Source organism: Ochotona princeps, chromosome 26 (assembly GCF_030435755.1).
Source record: "Ochotona princeps isolate mOchPri1 chromosome 26, mOchPri1.hap1, whole genome shotgun sequence".
Taxonomy (NCBI): Eukaryota; Metazoa; Chordata; class Mammalia; order Lagomorpha; family Ochotonidae; genus Ochotona; species Ochotona princeps.
Genome location: NC_080857.1, coordinates 17,380,315 through 17,388,402, shown reverse-complemented (window position 1 = coordinate 17,388,402; position 8,088 = coordinate 17,380,315). Strand labels below are relative to the sequence as shown.

The 8,088-nt window shown below is 46.1% G+C and overlaps 1 protein-coding gene across 2 annotated transcripts in view; it reads left to right on the top strand.

Annotated features, from left to right (window-relative positions):
* Positions 1-622: 622 nt before the first annotated feature.
* ESRRB (estrogen related receptor beta) overlaps positions 623-8,088 on the top strand; it is a 210,705-nt gene continuing 203,239 nt past the window's right edge. For both annotated transcript variants that reach the window (XM_058655382.1, XM_058655383.1), the window contains exon 1: positions 623-733. The gene's annotated coding sequence lies outside the window, so the exon portion shown is untranslated. The remainder of the gene's footprint in view (positions 734-8,088) is intronic.

Below are 8,088 nucleotides of genomic sequence, written 5' to 3'. Positions count from 1 at the left end.
TGGAAGATCTTCCTCTCTGTCTCTCCTTCTCTCTGTATATCTGGCTGTAATAAAAATGAATAAATCTTTAAAAAAAAAAAAAGCCTCTTCCCTCAGGGCCCAGGCAGTAGCATAATGGGTAAAGTCGTCTAGGCTGCTCTACTTCCAATTCATCTTCCTGATGATGCGTTTGGCAGCAGAAGGGCTCCTGTGCCCACGCGGGAGACCCGGAAGAAGCTCCTTGTTTCAGTAACCTCAGGAGGGAAGCAGCGTCTGGAAGACTTCTCTGTGACTTTCCTTCTCCCTCCCTAACAATACCTTAAAAAACAAACAAAAACTCTGGCCGTACTTTCTGGGATGGGGCACGATGAGCCGCCATTTTGTGGGGAAGCTGAAGCAACTCTGGAGAAACCCGGCCTGAGGCCAGTGGGGGACCCGGGCTGCTGGCTGAGGCTCGTGAGGAGGCAGAGGACCCCGGGGTACTGACTGAGGCCCCTGAAGAGGCGGGGGACCTGGGCTGCCGGCTGAGGCCCGTGAGGAGGCGGGGAACTCCGGGGTACCGGCTGAGGCCCGCGAGGCGGCAGAGGACCCCGGGCTGCCGGCGGAGGCCCGGAAGAGGCGGCAGAGGACCCCGGGGTACCGGCTGAGGCCCGCGAGGAGCTATTTGCTTCGATGCCCCTCCAGAGCTGATGGTATCCTCCCAGGACTGCGACCGAAGGAAACATCTGAGAGACCGAAGGAGCAAACCGCCCTGGTAAGCCACTCATGCCCACATCCCTGACAGGCGCCAAGCTTTGGGACTGCTGGGCATGCGCTGCTACATGACTTCTTCCAAGAAGGTGACTCCTGTCTAAGGCTAGTCGTGTAACCTTCTCAAAATTCAGTGCTCACTGCTTGGAGAGGGGACCCCGAGGCTGCTGAAGTGTTTCTCACAGCTTCCCTCAACAGATCCCACCTGAATGCTTCGCTAGGTCCGGAACACCCCTCAGGCTCTCACGTTATTCTCCACCCCCCATCTCCACCTTTAAAAATCCCTGCACCCACAACCCCCACCTCCGGGTCTATTCTTAAAGCTCCTTTTTTCTTGAAAAAAATTTTTTACGTATTTTAATCACACATTACCCTCCTCATCCAAAGCCCTGTAGTGCTTTTGTGCTCCTATCTGTTGCAGGTTATATGGATACATGTGTATATATGAGTGTGTGTGTATACACATTTATATGTAAATTCTCTTATGTATAAGAGAATTAAATATAGCAACAAACCTAGCAAGATAGCAATCAAATAGGTCTGGAAAGATGTGAGGTTGGCTGGGGACAGAGGTTTGGGGACCCTTCTCCCCTCCATTCCCACTGAGACTTGGTGCTGTAGCGGGTTCATCTGCAGGTGTTTCTTCATTGCCTTTGGTTTGAATTCTGAAAGTTGCTCCACGTCATGAGTCTCTTGTGGTGGCTGGCAAAATGGAAGCATGCCTTTGTAAAGGAAGTGGTACGAATGAAGAAAGGGGCTACCCTTCCAGCTCATGGGATGGGGCAAGAGCAGGTCATGCTAGGGTGCGTGGAATAGAGAGCAAGATTTGCAGTGTAAGAAATGTCCATTAAAACTGCCAGACCAAGGCTCTTAGGTGTGCTATTGATATTTGTAGAATCATTTTTGTTTTCAACACACTCCCTTGCCTGCATGCTTTTCCTCATTCAACCTTTCGAAAGAGCTTGGGTTGTAAAGTGATATCAACACAGCTCCTCTGTGAACTCACAAAGCCGGGAACAACTTCCTATCAAAGAAAACACTTCGGTGTCCTCGTAAGAGATCTCTGAAAGGTATACCATAATTTACTTTCATCTTGGCTAAATTCATGTGAAAATTTCATGCCACAAAGAAAGATATTCCTCCAGATGCTAAACTTGTGCTCATAAGCTGTTAATAATCTAGGAACCTTATGTGCTCCTGGAAGTACAGAATCTGTGAGTGGCTAACCACCTACCTACCTGTTTCCAATGACTTTGTAAATTTTTTTTTTTTTTGCTTATTTTATACAGGGAGATAAAGGGAGAGCTCCATGCCTTCTTCAGTCCCCTCCCTTGATGCCTGTGATAGCCAGTGCTGGGCTGAGGCCAAAGCTGGGTGCTGGGAATTCAGTCCAGAGATCTCACGAGGGTGGCAGAGGCCCAGTGACTTGAGTGATACCTGCTGCCTCCCTGGGTGTACAGCAGCATGAAGCTGGAGTCAGCAGCTTGAGCTGGGTATAAAACCAGGCCCGTCGTTGCAGAATTTGAGTGTCTTAATACCACTAGGCTGAATGCTTACCACATGCTTTCAATTTCTAATGGAGAAAAAAAAATCCTCAGTGATTGCAGTCTAGGGTTTCTGATTGAGGAAAGTGTGTGTGTGTGTGTGTGTGTGTGGTCTTCCAAGAATCTTTCATCATGAAGGGTATGGCTGGATACCATTTGAATGGCAAAAACAAAAGTCTTGATGTCAAGCGGGAGAACTTAAAACTACAGATGAATCTGCAGGAGTGTATTGACATCACCACAGGATTCATAACAAGCCTCACTGGAGCTTTGAAGCCAAACTGGGGAATGATGACAACTGGCTCAAGACTGCCCCGATGACCAATGATGCCTTGATAATCAAGCATTGTCTTTGAAAGCTGTGGGGAATCTCGCTGTGTAAGTGCCTGTAGGAGTGGCTGTGTAAGGGTATGCAGGTGCCCAGTGATTTGGCAGACTCTGGAATGGAAGTCCCCAGTGACTGCTGGGACTGTGGCAGCTCATGGATGTGCAATTCCAGGCAGGCTGCACAAGCTTCTCTGGAGGTAACCAGCCTGAACCTCTTAGTCACATGTGGGAAGTTATCTCTGTGCTTGCTCATCTTTTGCTCTGAAGAATCAAGAAAGGACTCCAGCTAGTTCTTAGCCAAACAGAGAACCCTGCACAGCTTGACCATGAGAATCAGGTTCTATACCACGGAGAGTGAAATAGGAGGAGGGGTCCAACTGCCTGCTGTGCAGGTGTTTACACCTGCCTGTAGGATTTGGGTCCTGTGAGATGGTTAGAGGGCTGTGTCCCTGAAGTCTGAATAAGACCCTAACCTAAAGTGTTTGCAGCTCAGGGAGTTGAGTGGGGACTAAGGTGGGAGGTGATTACGGTGGATGTTAGGAGGAGTGAGGGGGAGTGTTTCTGAGAGCCTGGGTTGGGAGGGTCCAAGTCAACACAGTGTCTGATTCTTTTGTGTCAGTTCGTTTGTTATGTAAAGATTTTCTATCGTTTCTTATGGCTTATTCACTTAATTTTCAGATAATTTTTTAAATTAATCAGGAAGCCGGGAATTGATTTATAGCTGAAGTCAGTTTCTAGGTATGCCAGTTCCAAATATATATTTCAAAGCGCTGCAAGATACACAGAACCATGGAGAGATCAGATGACATACAAAACACAGACCCTGTCATTTGTGAATTTTGGTGGATTATACTATTTGAATCCCCACTTGAGAGCTTGTTGTCCTGCAAGTCTCATGTATTTTTTCTAAATAGAAAAAAATCTCCAGCCACCCAGAGGTCCAATTGCCTCTGATTTTTGGCCACTTCATATATTTCATTAATCTTCACTTTGTCTTCCTCTGTCCTCAATAGCTATGCATTACTCTAACCAGAGTCCCAGTTGATTTTTTTTTCAACCAGTGTTTCTCTGCTTGTGAAGTTTGCTTATAAAGATAGTTTCACATCCTGAGCTCCTGCAGACTATCAAAAGACAGAATTAGACATGAACCCCTTCCTCTGTGCTCACCATGGAAATATTACCTAGGGTAGAGGTATGAGGGATGTCCAGGAACACACATCTTTGTAGTTGTGGTTTTTCACCGGAACCTGCACATCCATCTTCATTTTGTGGAATTTTTTTTTCAAATGTGCTTATTGACTGTGGTTTAGAAAGCTAGGTGAACCTGTGGCTTGTTCTGTGTTAGCTATCAGTAGGTTTAGGATTTCCCGCCTAACATGTTAACTAGGTGTCATGAACCTGTCACACCTGGCAGGCAATAGAAGCCCCTAGAATTCGAGGAAATGTATAGTGCATGGGCAGCTCTCTGATTGACTTGCTGACATATTTAGTTTGGTCTTGGGAACAAAAAATCAAATTTAGAAAGTCTGTTTTATTTCTGTGGTTGGTAGGGATTTATCTTCTAAACTGCTAAAGAACATTGTACCCAACTATAATTTTTAGCCGTGCCTTCCAACCTAGTGCAGTAGCATTAGAAGTTGTCAGATTAACACTTATTGCTGCTGCTCTGTTGTGGTAGTTTGGTTATGTTGCTAATAACCCAAGACTGGGTGAATTATAAAGGCAAAGGGGTTTATTTTGGCTTTGGTGTTGGAGGTGCAGGGTCTAGGGGTGGCACCTGGGACAACCTTCTTGCTGGCAGAGTATTGAGGCAGAACAAGGCCCCACCTACCCAGAAAAGAGAGTAATATATGTGTGACTTTTCTGGTCTCTCTCCTTAAAAACCCACCAGAGGGGTTGACACTGTGGCACAACAAGTTAAACGACCATTTACAGCACTGGCATTCCATGTAGACACTGGTTTGAGTCCCATCTGCTGCACTTCTGATCCAGCTCTCTGCTTATGGCCTGGGAAATCAGCAGAAGATGACACAAGTCCAAATGGGAGACCCAGAAGAAGCTCCTGGCTCTTGACTTTGGCCCAGCCCGACCCTCAGTATTGTGACTGGGGGAGTGAACCAGCAGTTGGATGATTTCTCTCACTCTTCTTTTCCGACTCTGTAGCTCTATCTTTCAAATAAATAAATAAGATGTTTAAAGAAACAAAAAGGCACCATGATTTAATCATGGGGACTCCACAGCAATGACCTTAGATAATGGTAATCACCTCCCAAAGACCCCCACCTCAGAATGCCACAGTTGGGTTAAATCCCTTACCATTGGGTTGAATGCCGACCTATGAACCTTGGGAATACACTCAGGCATATCTAGACTGAACATCCATAACAATGGGATATGTAAACAGAGCCACTTTATAAACTGGCAGTGGATGGGATGTGAGTGTTGCTGTGATGTCTCTGCCTGTTAGTTGCCTTGGGGTCCCACTTGGCAGGGTGTGAGCATCTGCAGGGGAGGCCAAGAGGGAATGAAAATGTTTGAAATTGGAGAAAGAAGGTGAAGGGGTGAGTAGAGGTGTTAACTGCCACAGGCTGAGGTCAGCAGCTGGGAAAAGACAGCAGCTCTGAGGGTCAGAGCTGATCCATGGCCATACCTTGTAGCCCACAGGTGTCTGGACCCACAGACCTGCTCCTTGCTCCACACTCATCATTTCATGTGATCGATGGCAAGGGTGTTTTTGCAACAGGAAACAGTGAGTCAACAGTCACACAGCCACTGTTGTCTCATCCCCAAGGCCTTCTCTTTTCTTTTCAAAATAATAAAGTCATTTTTTTTATACTTACATAGTTGAGAGGGATGCATGCATATGGTGGGGAGGGTCGAGGAATGGGAGAAAGTGGATGAAACAACTGTCTCCAATCTCCTTTTTTTTTTTTTTCCTTCTGGTATCTGGGGAAAGTGGAGAGAGGTGAGAGGGCTGCTTCCAGCAACCCAACTTCATCAAGTACCCAGGATTGGAGGAAGGGCACCCGATGTCATCCCAGAGTCCCTGATGTGGCGCATGCTCTGAAGATACTGCTCAAGTGGTTTTGATAGTTCTGAGATTTCATTGCTCTAAGCTTGAAGAAATCCTTCCAAGGCTCATTGGTTGACACAGTCTACCTGAGAGTCTTGATTTGTCCAGATACTTGTCCGGGAGAGTTGTCCAATTTGCTCTGTCCTTCATGGTACTAGATGCCTTCTTCAATCCTCAAAGAGCTGGTTGTCATGTCCCCCATGAACATCTGGGCATGCCCAAGGTCTTTTCTATCTGGAAGGGCCTCTCATGCTGGTTCATGGAGCCTCACTCTGTTCTAGAGCCTCTTATGGCTAGAAAAAAAAAGGAAAGATGGGACATGGATCTCACCATGCCTTGTTTGTTTTACCCCAAATGCTCCAATATCATCTCTAGTCCCATTGTTCAAGTGATTCCCTCTGTTGTTGTAAAGTCTGTTTGTGCATGAAAAGCCCTTACCTTTATGCTTCTTATAGCTGGAGCTTTCTAGTTGTTCTACCTGCACATCAGTGGTAACACATCCAAGATAGAGGATGAGTTAAAATTATTGACTTCCTGAAAGGGTGAGCAGCTCATCTCACAGAGTCCAGTGGTGCTTTCAAGTGGGAGGGAAGGACTGGTATACCCAGAGCTGCCCGTATCCAGTGCTCTCCAGTGCACAAAATGTAACATACACTGGGACCATTTGGAAGCATTTACACAGATTTTCATTTAGTGTCATCACATATCCAGTCAGGCCTGGAAGATGGATTGGTGAGTGAACAAACAACATTCCCCAGCTCCAGAACCAGTATTTTGGTGGGCTGCTAACAGATATAAAACAAGAAAGCACACATTGTTTTAGCTTGCAAACTGAACTGTTGTCACTTCTTCTCCCTGCAGCCTGCCTATTCCAGGCAATATCATTCAACTCATTAACTGAAGTCACTAACAATAACAGTAATGTATTTCATGTATCCTTTCTCTTCTTCCCATCCATCCAATTATTTATATATTTAATAAGGACTTATTTATGCATTTGAAAGACAAAGAGAGTGAGACAAATCTTCCATCTGCTCATTCACTCCCCAAATGACTATAGTAGTCAGGGCTGGTCCAGGCTGAAGCCAGGAACCAGGAACTCTGGCCAGGCCTCTGCGTGGGTGGGAAGACCCCCCACACACTTGGGCCATCTGCTGCTGCTTTTCCAAGTGCATTAGCAGGGAGCTGAACCAAAAGTGGAGCAGCTGGGACTCAAATTAGTGCTCATATGCGATGCTGGCATCACTGGCAGTGTCTTAACCAGCTGTACTACTATGCTAGCCCCTTTCCATTTGTAAATGGATATTCTGGAGAAAGGGAAAAAAGACAAAATAACATGAGTAATTTTCAGAGAACTCCTTGGGAAGCTATATGCAGAGTATGGGTGCCTTTCATATTGAAATTAGTTCAATATACTTAGGAAATATGGAACCTCCACCTCCTCCCTCTCCTTTCCCACTTTAGACCCAATCCCACTACCCCATCTTATCCCCAGACCTACTCACTATTGGTCATATTCAAGTGGAAATAATGAACGGGGAAGGGAGAGCCCATGAGCACACATAACTTACTTTTGACCTTGTTTGTTTATGGTGTGTGTGTCTACGTGTGTGTCCCTGCATGTGCATGTTTCTGTATTCTCTTTGCATGTACCTCTAATTGATCTTGAAAAGAAGGGACAGTTAAAGAAGACGTTAAGGTGAAATGAAGCCATAACTGCAGCTGGAGACTTTTATTAAGTGTGGCAAAGTTCCCTGGGCTGCGCTGAAATTGTTTATTGATTTTGGTATGGCTGGGTGCTCGGGAGTAATCGCCCAGAATGCCGCTAGAGAGAGCGTCTTGTTAGCTCACGCACGGCATTGCCTCCACACAGCAGCCATGCTGGAGCTTGCCTCTTTAACCTGTAAATAAATACTCCTGGTTAACTCCTGAGCTGCCTCTGGGGCCAGAGCCGCTGCCCCAAGCATGAATACTCGCAGCAGCATGACAGGGCTCCTGGGGTCTGAGTTCTTGCATTAGCAATGGTTATCTTGAGGGGGAGCAAATACAGAGTCAGATTGGCTATGAAAGATGCATTTCATTTTCTCATCTTATGAAGCTTTAATGCCATCAGAAGCATTAGAAGCCGTACTCTCATGATGTCACCTAGTGCTACTTACCTCCCACAAGTCTCAGTGCCCAAATATAATCAACATACAAATTTAGGGGTTAATTTTCCAATACATGGTATTTGGGGAACACATTCAGGTTATAGCACTTGGCATTCCTTTATTATGCTTATACTTAGCCTCCTGTAAGAGAAAGTCCATAGGGCCCAGCGTGGGCAGCCTGGTGGCTAAAGTCCTTGCCTTGCACTTGCTGGATCCCAGGTCACTTGCTTGTGACCTGGGAAAGCAAAGATGGGCCAGAGCCTTA